Raw genomic sequence first — 18,671 nt, 5'->3', positions numbered from 1 at the left:
AGTTGCAAAGGGGGGTTGGGTGCTGTGACAAGTTAGCTATAATGGGACCATGGATGGTGTTGGGAAGATTCCCTGGCTGCCCCCACCACTTCATGTGTAGGAGGCAGGGGTTCATCACATTGCCATCTTAGAAGCTTCTGTCCTTTTGTGGGAACAAATTGTGAGCCGCAGACCATCGGTGCTGATAGCAACTGCACTCCCAGCTCTCTCTATGCACATGTACAGAAAATGGCAGAACAAGCCTTTATCTGCTAATATAGCATAACCACAGGGGTGGGAGCTGGATGCAAACTAAGACAGAAAGCTTGAGTTATTAACAAATCGCCTTACAAGTTCTAATCAAACATTCACCAAAGGCAGGTTAGGCTAAGGGAGCCCTGTCCGAGGCAGCATCAGTGTGTAGCAAGCAGAGCGAGATCCTCCCATGGGTAGGGGTTAACCAATCCCAAGTCCCACATCAAAACTGTAAGCCTTCCTCAAAGCTGGGACACATTAGCCAATCTCAATGCCAGTTACTAGACAGACCCACCTGAGCTCCTTTAGGCTAGAGCAACGTTGGATGGCGGGGCCACAGCCCTGAAAACAAAGGGGCTGTGGGAGAAGGCTGTGAGAGCCTGGAGAAAGAATATGTTCAGAGCCAGATGGGGAGGAGAGCAGAAAGAAATTGGGGGAGAGGGAGACCAAAAAGGCTGAGGTGGGAGACCTTGGAAGCTGAGAAGAGACACCCAGGAAATGCTGGAAGAAAAAGCCAGGGGGTAGGGAGAGCAAAAATAGGGAAACTGGAGAAGGAGCAATCCAAGCGACTGGGGAGAGACAGACATAGGGCGCTGTGGACAGAGAGTCCAAGAAGGTTGGCGAGAGGGAGAAAACCAAGAGGCTGGGAAGAGAGGGGAATATTTAGGTGGCTAGGAAGAGGAAGAGAAAGAGAATGACAGGACTGGGGTGAGAAAAAGAGAAAGAGAGAGAGAGCGAACCAGGGAGAGAGAGAAACAGAGAGAGAGAGAGAGAGGCAAATGGCCAGGTAGTTGGGGCGAGAGATACCCTGAGGCTGAGGAGAGGAAGCCCCAAGAAGCAGGGGAGAGAGGGAATGAGGAGGCAGGGGAGAGAAGAACCCAGGAAATTGGACAAACGATTGCAAAGTTCATTATAGTTACATAGATGTCCAAGGTATAGGTGGGAAGAGATTTTAAGGAGAAGGTGGTGAGAGAAGCTAAGGAAAAAGTAGTGAGAGGAACACAGAAGAGGGTGTGAAGAAGCCAAACCTTAACAGAAGGAGAAGGTGCATAAAAAAAGGTTGGTGAACTGTGTTGAGATGATTAAAGAGAAGGGTGACCACTGTGGAGAAGTGAAGCAGAGAATCACCAGGGGTAGGGGAGAGGAGGAGGATGAATGAAAAATCAGGTGGCAATTAGAAGAGCAGAAGGAGGATCAACCCAAGAGAAGGCAGAAAGGGAAGCCTGTGAGGGGGAACCTGAAGGAAAAGCATGGAAGAGGTGCTGGAGAAACACAAGGACAGGCTAAAAGACAGGAAAGAAATAAGACAAGGTCCCCCAGGAACACACTTGCGGTGCAACAGTGAGGAGGAGAGCGAGCTTGGGTTGCGAGTCTGCAGAACCAGGACCCCGAGTGAGGGTGGTGAGAGGCTTAGTAAATACCTAAAGGCGGCCTCTTGTCTACCCATCTTTCCGGGACATACTTCAAGCCCATCTCCAGTGGCACACCAACTACTGAATTAACTACCAGGTTCTGGCACAATTTGAGACCCAGGAGGTGGAGGAGGTCTCCACACTAACCCATAGATGCACAGTAACCTCCCGAAGGAGGCTACTAAAACCAGAGATATTCCTTTATGACTGAAATTAAAAGATAGTGTAAGGCATTTTGCTTGGAATTCTTTATGGTTTATTCAGGACATTCTGCACATACCACACATTTGATTTTCTTATGTGAAGCTGTCATGCATGACAGGACCTGGCCCTCTAAAGAACTGAAAGCTCTTTTGGTTTGTAGACTTTTCTTGGACCTTCCTGAGAGCCATAAATGTATGTTTAGGGTCATGGCTAGCCTGGCCACAAATGAGTTACTTGTCTGCATATTTTTCGAACCATAGGAGAATGTCTTTTGTTTCGTATCCCTAACTAAGACTTATTGGGAAACATGTTCCATATCTAGCTCATGTATGATCCTTGTATATTTTTTGGAACATGCATCTGTCAACACACAAATGCCTCCTTCACACTGACTTGGCCCAAATGGGCATCGCTGATAAGACAGCATGCACAATGTAATGCTTTCTAAACAGGTCTGGGGGTCAGCGTTTGAAATGATGGCCCAGCAGCAACTTTCTCAGGGGTGACCTTACGGACTAGTGGTCATATGGTGATTGGCTGCTGGTGGGAGAGCTGCAGTTGAAGATTTTTGAACTCATTCCAGTCCTGTGTAATGTGGCACATCATATGGGACCACAGAGATGTGGAACCGAAGTTGGTCACAGCCTTCCTGGACAGGCAGTTTTCTTGCAAAGAGATGCAAAAATGTTTTTCTTCTGTAAACTATTTAAATAAATCACCAATTAGGAAAGTGTTGCTAGTATTATTTCTGACACAATCAACTGTTACCATCACCATCAGAACCAGCACTAGTGAAGGCAAAGACCTCGAGTAAGTAATTGTAGCCTAAGACTAACTGAAGGAATATTAAACATCAAGGGTGGAATAGTTAGCCATCAAGTTAGAAGTAAACGGAATCCAAAGGCTGAGAGGGACAGAGTTATACAGAACCCAGTCTATGAGGCACTGCCAGTGAAGCACAGAGACTTAATAAAGAGGTGTGGCAGTTTTTAAAGAATTGTGGTAGGAGACTGGGAAAAGCAGAGGAAGCCCTTGGATCCCATAAATGCAGATATGATATATATGATATAGTATGATATGGCATTTATAGCGTGCCGGTACACAAGGGTCTCAAGGCGCAATGACTGAGTTGCTGGATAAAGACTTTAATCTGTGTTTAATAAAATGTGTTCTTTACTGTAGTGTTTAAGGTACAATCACATATCAGAGACTGACCCACAAAACTGATTTTGAGAACCAAGATCAGTGAGAATATAACAGTACAAACAAAGAAAGATCCCAATTCTAGCTTCAAAGGATTTGGCAACATGTATAAGATTACAATTCAAAGAGACAAAATGTCCATTACAAAGTTTTAATTCATTCACATATGATGAAGTTGATCATGGAAAATTCATAAAGTTAGTCTGAAATAACAATACACAAAAATACAAACAGCATATGCACAAATTACAATGGCGAAAAAGACTTCAAAAACTATGACACAGTGGTAATGATATTTCACATTTCCCCATGACACACTCGCATACAACACACATACCACCTAACAGTTCTCAAACACAACATACAATGTACAAATATTGCTAAACACAACTGAACACAAAATATAAACAATGGATTGCATAAAATGGAACCTAAACCTAAATGGAACTCATCATAATGTATGCCCTTATTAGAACCCAGCAGAGCATGAAATAGAGACTCTGCTACTGTGGCCAGATAACTCAATTATCTAGGGGTGCAATATTTCCAACAGAAAATTCATCCTCGGGCAACTTGAGTTTCGGCTGTGGGGCTTTGATGATTTCACTACCCAGCCTTCCTCAGGGCCAATACTTTCCAACACATAGGAGAACAGAAGATGCATCTAATCATCCAAAATCAAAATCTTCACGAGCACCAATGCAATTGTGAAGATGTAGAAAAAAGGGTTCCCATTTTGACGCCTCCTAGTGGGTGGAATCTAACTTTCAAGGTGTTTTTAACATGTCTAGAGATCTCACCACGACGGCATTACACATAGTGGGCTTGTGTAAATCCAAACAACCATCTAACGTTCAAGGTGTTCTTAAAATGTCTACAACACTTTGCATGCAAGGCAGAGCTGCACTGTAGTGTTTAGCATCCACACAGATATAATCTGGGTTCCTGTTTTACAGCCCCAGGATACGTCTGATTTGGGACCTTGGCAAGGCTTTTGCAGGGACCATTACTGCAGGAGGAGATCAGAATTATCAGTCTGCTCCTGAAGATTAAAAGTATTGTTCATCTACCATACCACCACATCAATTTGGCAATGAGAAGGTAACGCTCCCACATGTGACGCTTTGACATTCTGTGATCCGGGAACCTGCATTCTGCATCAGTGCCATCCCCACCACATGCTCCACACCAGCGGTGCCTGCAAACGTTTTTTCCCATTTCCAGCTCCGACAACCTCTCGTTTCCATTTTGGGACTATTCCGGGCCAATACAAAACCAGAGCATAATGTGGTTGTATGCATGCGCAAGAATTCTAGAGCTGCAGCCAAGTGCCTGAAACAGCACCAGCAGGACAGAGAAATGCATCCAGGCACAGTGGACATATGGCAGCAGTCAAATGCATGAAATCATCCCAGTCGGGATAACACATAAATTAAAGTACCAAATTAAGCCAAAGAGACTAAAGACTAAAAGACATACCAGTTTGACTGCAACAGAAAGAGGCTGGGGAAGTAACATTGACCATCGAACATAGAACAACAATTTAAAGAGGCTACTTATAGCATAGTGGTATCAATCAATGCTTATCATGGCAAAGCTAATGGTACACCCACCGGAATGTTTCTTGGCTATGTCATGGATGGAATGGATGGCATACTGTGAAAGTTACATCAATACACTGGTCCTGGATGGCCTTCCCTCCTTCAAGAATACATCTCTCCTATTACATATGCTAGGCCCTGAGGGGCAAAGAAGAACTACGCACCTTAACCACAGTGGCAGGTGAGCACAACAAATATGACCCTGCACTGGCATAACTTGACAAATGCTATGCCACTAAAACAAGTGTAGCCATAAAGAGGTACCATTTTTACTCCTGGGAGCAGATGGGAGGAGAATCAGTAGAGGACTTGGTGGTGTCACTCTGCTTCTTAGTAGTTTTGGGCCACTTCAGCACAGGTGTGCCCCCCAACAATCTTATTTGCAACCAAATCATCCTGCACATCACCTACTCAGTCACTAAGAAATAATTAGGAATAATTATGGCTGTGTGGCAACCCCACATTACAAGAAACCACAGCCATTGCGAAAAAAGTTGTACACACTATGTTATGCAGAAAAGTCATGAAGGAGGAAAAGAGGGGTGATTTTGAACCTTAAACAATGGTGAGTGTGAATGCCATGAAGGCATAAGAAAAATAAAAGTCAGAGGGAGCGACACCCTTCAGAAATCACAAGACAAGATTACCTCATCTACAAACCTGAAAAAACAAGAAAAATGGAGAGACAAACAAAGCCATCCACAAGGCATACCCTGAGACATGCATAAATTAAAGTGCTCAAAGGGCACTTCACTAATTAAATATTGTGTCTGGCCTTGGGACGAAGGTGCAAAAACTGTGACTTCAAAATCCTCTTTGCAGACACATGCAATAGAAAACAAGGGTTAGTTACCTGCAGTATTCCAATGACTCAGGATCGTAAGTCATGAGCATTAATGACAAGAGCCAAGCATATCCAAAATGCTGTGTAACCATTGATGGGATCCGTGTGTTCAGATGGGCTCCTCCAGATCAGCAATGCTACTGTCACCTGTGGAGCCCTGCATGGTTCCATCCACTCCCCAGTGACCTTCAATCTATACATGGAGCCGTTTGAAACCCTCTTAGCCACACATTACATCCACATCCACCAATATGCCTACACCACTTAGACCTCAAGATTGACTCCATCAAGGACATCCACAGGCCCAAAACCTGCCTCTCGCGGATCCAGTCCTGGATGTCCATTCCATACTTAAAGCTCAATCCCTCCAAGACCGAATTCCTATTCCTCACCAACAACACCAAACACCCAGACATACAGACCTGGCTATCAACCATGAACCCCACGGGCTTCACACATAAGCTCACCTCTCCTGCGCCAAGTCTCTCTGGTTCCACATCAACAAACACCTCTCCTTCAAGACACACATAGCTGAGAAAACTCAGACAGCTTGGTTACAGCTCTCCCTCCGTCGGAAAGTCAAGCCCTTCCCGACTCTGGACAGCTTTAGATGCACAATTCAAGCACTGGTCCTACCCCACCTGGATGGGGGCAATGCACTTCACGAAGGCTTCCCTTCGTACTCCCTTGCACCCCTAAGACATGCCCTACATGTGGCTGCACACCTCATTAAGGGTCTACGCAAATATGACTACATCACCCCGGCCCTCAACGACCTTCACTGGCTCCCACTGCACGCACAAATCACCTTCAAGTCTTGCTGCATCTTTTGTAAGGCAGTCAACCTGAAGTCGCCCAGCTCTATCGCCGAGATACTCAGCATCTCCAGCGGATAGCACACCACCAAAAGCCAGGACACGTGCAGACTTGAAATCAGCTGCTGCAAAAAGGAAAGGGCCAGAGAACAAGCTTTGCCTGCCTATGACACAAGGCTATGAAAGCGCTTCCCCATCAGCATCAGACTTACCCCCACGCTCCTACAATTCAGAAAATAATTCAAGACCCACCTCTTTAAGGAGTCTCTCCTCCACAACACTTGGCCATCACGTCGCCCCCACACCTCATTACTCGCTAGATGCCACCCTGTACAGAATTACCCCTCCTCTGTCCCCATTGGTATGTTACCCCCAACTATATATCTGTTCTGTTGTTCCCTGTGAAAAGTGCTGTTATGCATTTCTACTGTTGTATACTTCTGTAAAGCGCTCTGTTGTGTATCTGTATTGCTGTATACCTCTGTAAAGTGGTCTGTCTTCTCAAAGCTGGGTCAGCACTCAATAAATACCACAATAATAATAACAAATAATAATGAAAGGTCAAACTGTTTGAAAACCTTTGCTCCCCTACACGATGATATCATAGAAGATGTGAGAAAGCCTCAAAATGCAGGCTGAAAATGTAATTTGCACAGGTCAGATGCGAAGGATCAAAGGGTTTCAAAGGTTCTAAAATTAAAATGCTGAGGGTTTCTCAAATCATCACTGAATTTCAAAGGCTAGATTGCAACAATTAAAATGGATGTGGCAGAGAAAGTCACACAACATATTGGGCTAGTGGAACAAAGGCACCTTAAAGATATCTTTAGATCTAAACTGCCCTGAGGTGTTGGCTTTGGGGAAGAGCAAAACAACGGTAGAAGATGACTTTCCTGAAAAATGTACAGAGAAAATTAGATGCCTGAAGGGATACGCCCATGGCATCAAACTAAGAAAGAGCACCACCCCTATCACCTACAAAGCATTAGATGTTCCCTTCAGCATAAGGTGCAAATTAGAAGCAGAACTGAAACACTTAGTGATGGAGAAAATCATTGAACCTACTGAAGGCACTAAGTGGCTTGCCCTGAGAGCTGTAGCCCACAAACGAAATGGCAAGATCAGGGTGTCTGTCTTTGAGACATCAAAAAACACATGTAGGCCTTTTATAGGGAGTGGCACCCGTCCGAATCACACTTAAACAAGGTGCAGTATTACCCCGGGTGAGACAATATCCACTGTTCAAAGAAGCAGAGGAGCGGATAAGAGACACCATTTCTGCACTCCTAAATCAAGGGATTATTGTGCCCTCAACTCTCCATGCAACACGGCTACATACCCAATATAAAGGCAAAGGGGTCAAGTTGGAGAATGATACAAGATCTTCACCACTTGAATGACATTGAACAGAGGAAATTTCCAGTAGTTCCTAACCCTGCGACCATTTTGTGCAGCATCCCAAGCAAGCAACACATTTCACTGTTGTAGACCTAAAGAATGCCTTCTTTCCATACCCTCTACACACAGATTCTCAATAGCTCACTGCGTTTACGCATGGGGAAAAGCAGGACGAGCACACAAGATTACCACAAGAGTATTATGAATCCCCTAGTATCTTCAATAGAATACTAAGTGCAGATTTGGGAAACATACAGGTACCCAGCACTATCATTCCATATGAGGACGACTTGTTAGTATGCAGTGATAATGAACAACAGTGCTGAAGGGACTCTGTCACGCTCTTACAGCTGTTAGCACATAAAGGCTAGAAAGTGGATAAGGCTAAGTTACAGTACTGCCTCCAGGGCCTAGTAAGAGTGAGCACACATTTGCAAAGTGATTCAGTGGATGTACACATGTATCTGGCCTACATACAGAGTTTCACAAATTGTCTATTTTAACAGAATATAGTCTTGATTTACGTTTTTACTCTATGCACTAGTATATTCCCATGGTTTCAGGAAAATCATCTTTTCCCTTTTTCTCTAATAACGAAATGACAATTACTTATTGATGTGCCTATTACTACTGTGCGGCATGAAGCCAAGAAGAGACCTGCTAATAATAGTGTGTTTTGTGATGCAGTTTACATTGAAAATATTTGCATTTTTATGTTTGGTTTAGGAATATATATAGTATGTAATTTTATATGGTTGGAACATATAAAAGGGGGGGGGGATATCCCAGGGAGGTGTACCATGGGTGGGTGTACATATCAGAATGGGGACAATAACACAATACTGGGAATTGACACTAGTATACCAATACATGGGAATGTGATGACACAAAATATAAATAAGAATATATTATCAGATGCAAAGGTATATGTGCCATATGCAAGCGTATTAAAACATTTTAGAAGGCAGACTAAGAGGAAAAAATATGAGGAATACGTTTTGAAATGATAGAGGACGTGCACCACCCAGTGATGAGTACAGTTGGTATTCGGACATGATCTTGGTGGGGAAACAGAGGCTAATGGGAGTTGTTATATTTTCTCCTTAATAACCACGCGTCAGGAGCCCCCACAATAGTAATACCACAAGTGGTTTTGCACTTAGATGCTCAATGTCTTGTCCATCTAGCACTGTGAAGGTTGCAAAGCATGTTCCAAGTGCACAGCATACATCTAGTGATGATGGACCGAGATGAACAGCAGTGCGCCCGTAATGCCAAAAGCCCAGAGTGCTTACAAAGACCATACATGCTGTTGGAAGGAGTGATGTTCGTGGACAATCGGTGGGAAGAGACTGTGATGGCCTATATGGCAGGAGGACTCAGACATAGGATATAGAAAATAAGTAATTCAGAGGGTAAACAAGGCATGTCAAGAGTACTGGGGGAAGCACGTGGCAAAGCTAACATGGATTGAAGCAAAAGGAGAAGCCGGTGAAGGTGCAGAAACAAGAAGAATAATAACTGTGCTTCTATAATGCAGGAGATGTCCCTGTGGGTACCAATGACAAGTGCAATGTGACAATAAACATTCCAGGCCTCAAGAAAGGAACAGCAGCAGTGATGGATATGTACTGGGTCTGGGGCCAGCAGGCGTTCCTTACCCTCCCACCATCATGAGAAGCATATGCTCGCTGGCCACACTGCACTCGGCTCTCCTCATGGTCCCTGAAGCACACCTAACTATGAGACCAGGGAGCTTGGTTACCCCATGCCACCGCCAGGGCCAACCACCTCTGCATCACCACTGCAGCCCCCTGTCTTCCGGATCTTGCCATGGAAAAAGGAAAGCATACCTTTAAAAAGGAAAACGAGGTCTAACTATGTGTCAAAAATCTCTGCTCAATTGTTTCAAGAAATACCCGATCAATATAAACTGTGCACTAAAGAAGATACATTTTAGCTTCTCTGCTAGTGCCAGGGATACAAACAGCAGCCAATGCCAAATGTCTACAAATAATTAAATGGACCTGATACAGCTGGTGAACGATACTGAACAAGGATTCAACGCAATCAAGGTTGAACTCAGAGCCATCGGGTTAATGACATTGAAGAACTTGTATGTGCCCAATCTGCTCACTGCCATGGAAGGGGCCGCCTGTAAAAAAAATAGGAGAATCCTGCTGCACTTACGCACCCCCAAACGATGCCACAAATGGGTCTCTCGCACATTCAGAGATTCATAAGAGTGATTGGTTTGATAATCTCTTCTCGTGGGCACCGTCATGGATGGGAGCAGTTGTGAAGATACTAGTGCCAGTGGTGGTGTTTGTGCTGGTGATCTTCTGCACTTGCCAGTTAGGACTTCAATGCTGTTCTAAAGCGATCCCTAATAGTGCGATGATGATGGTCTCAATTGGGGTAAGCAGTGCACCTCACGATACAAATGATGGGCAGGTACAAACAGATGACCCAAATATGCCTGCATGATACAATGATGTTATGATATGGCAATTGTAACGCGCCTATACAGAAGTGCTTCAAGGCGCGGGGGAACAGAGGGAGGAAATAGACAACGATCTTAATAGGCCAACTGACATTGAGATTGTTCAAGTGCCGGGGAGGGGGAGGGGAAAGTGCCAGGGCAAAGGGGAGAGGGCAGTGCTGTACATGGGATCAAAACAATAACAAGAGATGCGGCCAGCAGGTGGCAGGTGCAAGGGTTCAGACAGCCGGTGTCCAAAAGTGCAGCTAGGGGGACTGTAGGGTTACAGATACAGACTCAAGTGCAAGGGTTGCAGGGAGGCAGTGCGGGTTCTCCTCAGGTTTCAGAGTGGCAGGAAGGCTGTTCCAGAGGGAGGCCCCAGCTGAAGAAAGCGATCTACCACCAATTTGTTGCTTGGAGAAGTGACTGGCCCTGAGGGAGTTGGAGGTGAAGGAGTGAAGAGTTTGAGTAGGAAGGTATTTACGAAGAGAGAGTTGGAGGTATTTAGGACCCGGGCCCCAGAAGGCCTTGTGGACAATGCAGAGGGTCTTGAACTTAATCCTTGCAGCCACTGTGAGCCAATGCAGAGGTTTCAGTGCTGGAGAGGTACGATCCCTGGGCTTGAGGCCAAGGACAAGTCTTACAGTCCTGTTCTGGATGAGTTGCAGAAGGTGGAGAGTGGAAGCAGGCAGATTTAGAAAGAGGGCATTGCAGTAGTTCAGCCTAGAGAGAACCAGAGCACTAGAGACAGTGAGCTTCTGGGGGAAGGAGAGCAAAGCAAAAATACCTCTGAGGAGGTGCAGTTGGTAGTTTGACTTCTTAGAGACATCAGAGATGTGAGGAGAAAAGGAGAGTTTGGAGACGAAGATGACACATAGGTTCTTAGCCTTAAAGTTGGGAGCAGGAAGAGGGCCAAGGGAGGCCGGCCCCAGAGAGTGACAGGAAAGGAGGGTGCATGTGTGCCGATGAGAATGGTGAGAATAGAACGAAGAATTGACCACCCTGGAACAGTTACTATGGCACCACCTGACCCAGAAAACTATGAGGAGCACTCGGTTGACTTAAAAGGAGATGGGGGCTGTATGTATCTTACTTGCAACCCGGAGCAGTAGGCTTAGGCAGGAGAAAGTTTGCGTACAGTATGTATAGTGTGGGTACCCAAGGAAGGAACATGGAGGCATGAGCAGGCTGAGAGGATGACAGGAGAGTTGGTTAATATAGGTTTAACGAAAGGGGGGAATGTTAGGAGGCATAAGTCCCAGGCCCCTATGCGATTTAGGATGGGACAAATGTAGAAGGAGATGTTGTAGGGGAGCTGGGAGAATGGAGGGTGAGGGAGGTCACCCATAGAAGCTGTATTGTAGTGGAAATGTAGTGAATACTTGAACTAATATCACATGTGTAATGAGACTCCATTTTAGAAGTTAGACACCATCTTGAACTTGAAGCCTAGTGCCATAGCTATGCCAGCGTACCTAAATCCTGTCCTGAGGGTTAGAGGGGTGTGTATGCGTCTTCTGATCACAGCCCTGGCAGCCCTGCAGAAAATTAATTAACTGAGGACACAAAGTTATCCATTGTGTCTTATCATTAGTGCATGTCACCCAGATGGAATGTGCCTTGCAAGGCCAAGAGAGGGCCCGAATTGATCTTTGGACAGCTAGCCCACAAGAAGGGAGGCGGGGGCTTTAGGCTTTTGCCAGTCCAGATCTTTAGGTTATAGTGGCCAGGGACCGACGAGCTGAGGATACATTTAAGTGCACTGACCCATCCTAGACCCCTGCCCATAAAACAGTAATGTGGCCAATCCATCAGGAAGATCTGAGAGCAGTGATGAGCTTCCCCTACCCACGGTTCATGTGATTTGGTCTGCGAGGTGCCAGGGGAGAAGGTAACAAATTTAGGCTGCAGGTGGGAAAGTTGTGGATGCGCCAGCATGTCTGGGATGCGGCGGGTGTTAACATAGTTCTGAGAAGTTATCACAACCTTGAAAGTATCAGCCTAGCTCATGTCCTTGGTACCAGATGCACCGTAGAGCCATGAAATAATGAATTGTGTAACTAAATGGCCAATTAGAGTCTTTGTACCCGATGACGAAAGAAGAAGATCCATATGTGCCAGGAGATAGACAGAAGATGCTAGGACCAATCGACTGGCATCCCGTATGGAGCAGGTTATATAGGGTTGCACCAATTAGTGTAAGGAAGGCATGGTATTAAAATAAGACAGACACAAGTGACCACAGTTCAAGGGAGTTTATTAAACTGTAAAATGGGTGAGATAAATGCCTAATCTAACCCTAAAAATAAGATGCGAGCAAGCTACGACTATCAAATAATAATACAGTCCTAGTAGAGTCTAGTCAAAAAAAGGGCCCATACTGGAAAAAAACTATTGCAAATTCTTACTGCTATGCTACAAAATAGCGTGGGATAATGTTCACAAGAAAAGAAAGAAGTGTTCTCAAAATGATAAGTCAGGATGGTATAGCTGGGGTCTCCCTTCCCCAAATGTTTAGCACAGGACTAGGTGGGACTTTTGAGCACAGCACCCTCCTGGCCTTCTCCAGCACAAGTTTACAGTTCGCTTCCAAAATATCAAGGCCTTCTGTGGCCAAGTCTTTTTCACACAAAGTCTCTTGACTCAGAGGGCCTGATGTGCCATAAACAACAAAACAAAGTTCCTTTCAGTAATCTTCATGTCGGGTGGTTTCTCTTCACCCTTGGATCCCCCTCCACCGGGCTCTGATCCTTCTTGCAATGTTGGCCTCCCTCAGTCGGGTTCACTACGGACTTTCATGCAAAATATCAGCAACTTGTAACATTCAAGAGTCTCAATGTCTTTTAAAACAACCATTCACTGTGTACATCCCTCAGCCGGGTTCACACTTGTCGTCACAATGTTCACGAGTGTATCATGGTTCAACCTGATTCGCAGGCATCCCTTAGCCAGGTTCACATTTGCCAAATACACAGTTCACTTTGCTTAATCACAATGCAGGATTCACTTCCCTTAGCTTTTCTCTGGGCATCACTCTGTTGGGTTCACATAGCCATTCCAGCACAGTTCATGATTCTAGCATCTCATCAGAAAAGCGGAGTTCCCTTTCCTAGCTTTCTTTTGGCATCTCTTTGTTGGGTTCACAATTGCCTTAGTTTGCTAGACCCCTTAGGTTCCTTCTTTACCTAAGTCCGGGTTACAGCCTCAGCCCCCAGTCAGGCTTCACATAGTTCTATTCACACAATGTTCACAGTATGTCCCCCTCGTCTGGGCTCAGACCTTTATAACAGTTTTGCCAACTTTAAACAGAGACTTCCGAAGGGCGATCACGTTTCGCTGGGTCACTTTGTTAAAACAGTGGCAAGTGCTGGCTTCACAAAATCATAGTTTGTACGCTGTTCACCTCATCCGGGTGCAAATGGCAGTTCCACAATAACACAAACTTCTTCAATTGTACAAAGGATTTGACTTGACCCTTGTATGACCACCTTAGCACCTTATTTCAGCCTTCCGTATGGCCTCTCGGAACTTGTACTCATAATGTTCAACACAGTCTCTTTGTTCAGGAGAAGGGCACCAGCCAGTGACCTTCGACTGAGCGCCCATGTGGCACTGGACTACTCTGACTTTGGTTCCCAGTTTGATCATCAAAGAGCGTTCGTCTATTTTATCCTATTACTGTTGCTACTTTCAACCTCAAGCCCAACACAAGGCGGTTGACTATCAGGCTCTTCCAACTCACTGGTTGTGTTGAACTCGTTGGCGGTTCCTTTGTCTGCTGGAGTCAATGACGGTACCCTGATGGCCACCACGTCTTCCCGCCCTGGCAATCAGGGCGGGTGGGTCTCAAGTACCGCTGACATCCGTCGCACCACCTACCAGCTGCGATTCCCGGTCTTACGTATCTTTCATCGGAGGCTTTGCGGGTCTGGGTTGAAAAGGGCAACTCCCTCCTTGATGTCCTTTCAGGTCTCGCCGCCTTTCTCCTCCATTTGAACTGCCATCCTAGAATGGCTGCTTACTCGTGCGTTCGGCCTTGCTGAAAGTGTGCTCTTGTGGCCCGCCTTTTCTCCCTATGGGGAAAACAAAGGGAAGTCAGGTGTGTGTATTTATCGTCAATTGCCTGACTCTGCCTGTCCCTTGTGTTGGGATGTGTCAGGTGAACAGCTCTGATGTTAGTCCGCTGTCTGTCATTGTGTGAGAAAGTGTGCGTGTCAGAAAGGTGAGATTTGTAAGGTTTGTGAAATTAATAGGGGGGATGGTATTTGGTTAAAGTAGACTGGCAAATCGTGAAATAATATTCAGAGGTACAGGGAGAAGAATGACTGGGAGTACTCGGGTAGGCAACAGAAAAACAAGGATCCTGGAAGATGTAGTTTCCCACGGCAATGGGGTTTGGGTTCCTAATGTGTTTACCATAGGCGGAGAGGTTGTTGGATTCTGGTAAGGGAGATTCAGTGGGTGGAAGGGAGGTTGAACTGAAACAGCCTACAAAAGCCTTAGGGACTTCGTCCTCCTCGTCTTCTCCCTTGGTGTAATACTGCATCTCAGCTGGGGCATTCCCCCGAACATAACCCTGGGTTCCCCAAACGAGGTGATCCTCCCTTGCTCATCCACCCCAGGGTTGGGATCTGAGAGTGCCAGCCCTTCCCTGTTCACCTTAATAAGGGATTCTCGGGATCTACTTAGGAGAATACCATCAGGTTTCTCACACCAGCTACACGGATTTGTAACCTATGTAATGTATGTGACATTATGTATCTTTAAAAGCCAATGCTTATGCCGTTTTTGTCAGAGAGCTCTATGGCAGCAGAGTTCTTTCCTGGAACGTACTTGTATTTTTGTGAGATTAAACCTTGATCTCCTTGCGAGAGGTGTGCTGGGCCTTTTTCACTAGTGGGTTGTATTGTGTGCGTTGAAGGGTTACTATACATTAGCCAAAATAATTATACCTACTTAATATAATCCGTATTCTTTAAACAACAACTCTCCTAACTAGTGCAAAAATACTCACTTATAGCCACTGAATGATAATCTCAGGTATTATCACCTTCATACTTACTGAATCACTCACAAGAAATGTCACATTCATGTGTGTCATGCAAGGTTGCCACTGGGATTCTCTCCACTCTAGTAACAGTAATCACAAGAAGTAGCACATCCATTTATATTCACTGAATGGTAATCTCCTGTTTGGCTCCAACCACTTATTGGAAATCGTCCTTCCTAATCATTGAATAAATGTGTATGTATGCAATGCAAGGAGTTCACTGAGATTCTGCTCTCCCTTGTACTACCTCCAGAGAAATAGCTTGCAGGTTTCACTCTCAGTTTCAAAAACTAAATATAATCTCTAGGATTTGTTCCCCCCACCCCCAGTCAATGGCTCACTGACAAAAAATGTCACATGTGCACATATCATCCCTCGTGGTCACTGGGATTCTCTTAACCTGGTAGTAGTCACAACAAGAAGGCACACTCAGCTATAGCCACTGAATGGTGGACCCCCGACTAACTGTGGGATTTTAAAACAATAACAAACATATTCTATTTTAATTTTCTCTCTTTCCCATAACTTAATCTTATTCCTGTTTTCTACTTTTTCACTCATCTAAATATTATTTCAGGACCAATGCTTCTCTTGAAGCAACATCTTCTCAAATAGTGATGACTTCCTCCCATGCCATATCTCTTGCTGCCTGACCTCTACTCTTATCACCCTTGGCTTCTTCCTCTACCCCACCCATTGATCAGCTCTATGATCCTATGAGCTATACACATTGAAAGACCGTCCCATGTGTTTTGACTGACCATTTTTCCATTGAATATTTTTACTGCAGATTCTTTACTGCATTTTCCCCATTTTTGCCTGCAGACAACATTTTAACCCATAACCACACCCCAACCTCTGTCCTTCCTATATGCTCTTTCCCAAACTAATCATCTGTTTTTTTTTTAATGTTCAGTGATTTTACCCCTGAATATTCTGCACTGAAAAATATGAGCAGTGACTATTCAGCAATAAAATCACTGAATACATTGCAATACATACAAACAAACAAAGTAAGATACAACAGGCAAAGGGAGCAACAAAAAAATAAAAGATGTACATACACCATACTCCAGGTATAGACGATGTAAAAGGGAAGAAGATGTCTGAGGAATCATTAGTAGGGGGTATACTGTGATCCAGATAACCATGTGTAGCTAGGGAAATCAGTTGAACCATGACCCCAAGAGGATACGATAGGCAGAAACTGCCAGTCCAGGGATCCACCAACTACAGATGGGGTTTGGCTTTCTTGGACCTTGTCAGCAATGTGTAGATTGATTCTCTATGCACAAGAACATTGTACAATGATTCACTGGGGAAGACATCCCAATGGAACACCACAGAGAGATTCTTTGAAATAAGCATTCGTAGAAATATCTTACTATAATTCCATATTTAAATGAAATTACATATATGACCTATGAGACAGCAATCAGCGGCTGGATTTGGAACATCCGGTGAAGTTAGTTTCATAAATCTTTAATAGCAGCACTGCAGGTTCAAAAGAGGAACAGACAGCACACAGTTCCCAAGCAGTCCCAAAACGTTGTTACACCATCCCTTTATCAACAATTTCTATAGGTGTTCAGAACATTGGGACTCATTACGAGGTTGGTGAAATTCCGGCAGTGAATTCACTGAGATACCACCTTACTGTAATACCATTACCGCCACTTGGTCCGGCAGTATTACTGCTGCATTACAAGTGGTGGCATTAGTCCCCATTTAATTGGAGTCCATATTACTCCATGGTGGATTTTGGCAGAATTACTGCAGTGGTAATTCTGCCGCTGGTAATTCTGCTGAAAAGTGGTGGAAATGTGGCAGATTTTCTTCCAGTTCTGAGCTGGAGGCGAATCCTCAAACTTTAGGCCCATCTCATAGTTGGGCGGTGATGTAATGCAGCAATAACGGTGTTACTGCAGCATTTTACCCACACTCCCAACTTGTAATGAGGCCCATTGTCTTCAGTATAGCACGTGGAAGATTATATGATTTCAATAAGAAGGATATCATTCCTTTCAATCGGCAAAAAGATTTTCTATGAGGAGACTGGCAAGCCTACTTTTCAAAGGTCACTAGCCCAGGAGAGAAAACCACCTAATGCAATTTAGGCTCACATCCTCTATCATCATTCATTTCAAGCTGCTTATGGTTGTGAAACATGGGTATAACTCTGGCGGTGTAGGCATATTTCTAGAATAAATTGCTAAATCAGAATAATACAAAACTTGTCAGTAACTAAGCTTTATTCCCAAGTACTTTTCAGCATCCTGAATGTAAACATGTAATGCAAGATGGAGTTACCTAAGCCACATGAGGCCTAGTTTTTCCTCAAGTCAGTATACTTCTTCCACTTACATTCAAGTCCACCTGCGATTATACTTACTATCAACATTCTTTGGGACATTCATTTGCACGTATCTGCATCTTTGCTTCACAAAACGGATTTAAAAGCTATGTAATTGAGCAAACCTGCCCACAAACATCTCTTTTATGCACTCTAATGACATCCCATTTAAGTCTTCTAGAAACCAGCAATCATTAATCCCATTCCATTCTTTAAATCACAGCAGGCGCTCCTACACCGGTCCCCACAGTTCTTTTTGAAAGCCACAGTTCTTAGACCAATTCTGATATATCCCCTAAAATCAAGGACGCCTAGACCATTCCTAACAGCCATTACTTAGGCAGTTCTTGAAAAACATTCCTTGCAGCATATCCTCAACCAATATTCATACACTAGGTATTACGCAACAACCCCAAAGCCAGCACTCACTCAACCCAAGCTAACAACCCTATACCATCTCGCATAGTTGCTATTCAAACTTCAACCAGAAGCAGTGAAGACTAGTACACCATGATTCCACTATTATCCCATCCAGGTCTCTGGCAGTATCCCCAGAACCAATATTCCCAAACCATGAAACCTATGTTGGTGTGGTTCTAGTTCACGCTCTGCCTCTAGCCGGCACTCCCTGATCATAAATCCTCAGCCAAAATTCAATACCCTGCACCTCCAAAGCCAACACTCGCACACAATGCCACCACACTGCACTCCTACACCATGTTTTCCAAAACCATCACTTATACTACCCAATGCTCCCAACACAAGCAATATCAACATTCCCACACACACACATGGCAAGAACTTCGACACCATCCATTCCATAACTGGAACTCCAATGCAGCGCCCTCTACAGACGACATTCCGGTAGCATGCTGCTCACAGGTAGTTCATCAAAGTGTGTCCTTCCAAAGCCAGAAACCCACTGTATGTTCCCTGCAGTGAACCCTTGTTTGGAATTCCCCCACAGGCAGCACACAAATCCTTCTTTCTGTAGAGAGAAAGCACTTTAATGTTATGCCTCACACGCCAACACACCCACACTATGCCCCGTGAGCAACAACTCCTACTCCCGAAG

At 44.7% G+C, this 18,671-nt stretch overlaps 1 protein-coding gene across 1 annotated transcript in view; it reads right to left on the bottom strand.

Annotated features, from left to right (window-relative positions):
* Positions 1 to 18,671, bottom strand: part of LOC138569447 (properdin-like) — a 349,722-nt gene that overhangs the window by 134,549 nt on the left and 196,502 nt on the right. The window lies entirely within an intron of this gene.

This window comes from Ambystoma mexicanum, chromosome 2q (genome assembly GCF_040938575.1).
Source record: "Ambystoma mexicanum isolate Mex_15411 chromosome 2q, UKY_AmexF1_1, whole genome shotgun sequence".
NCBI classification, from domain to species: Eukaryota; Metazoa; Chordata; class Amphibia; order Caudata; family Ambystomatidae; genus Ambystoma; species Ambystoma mexicanum.
This window is presented reverse-complemented; position numbering and strand designations above follow the sequence as displayed.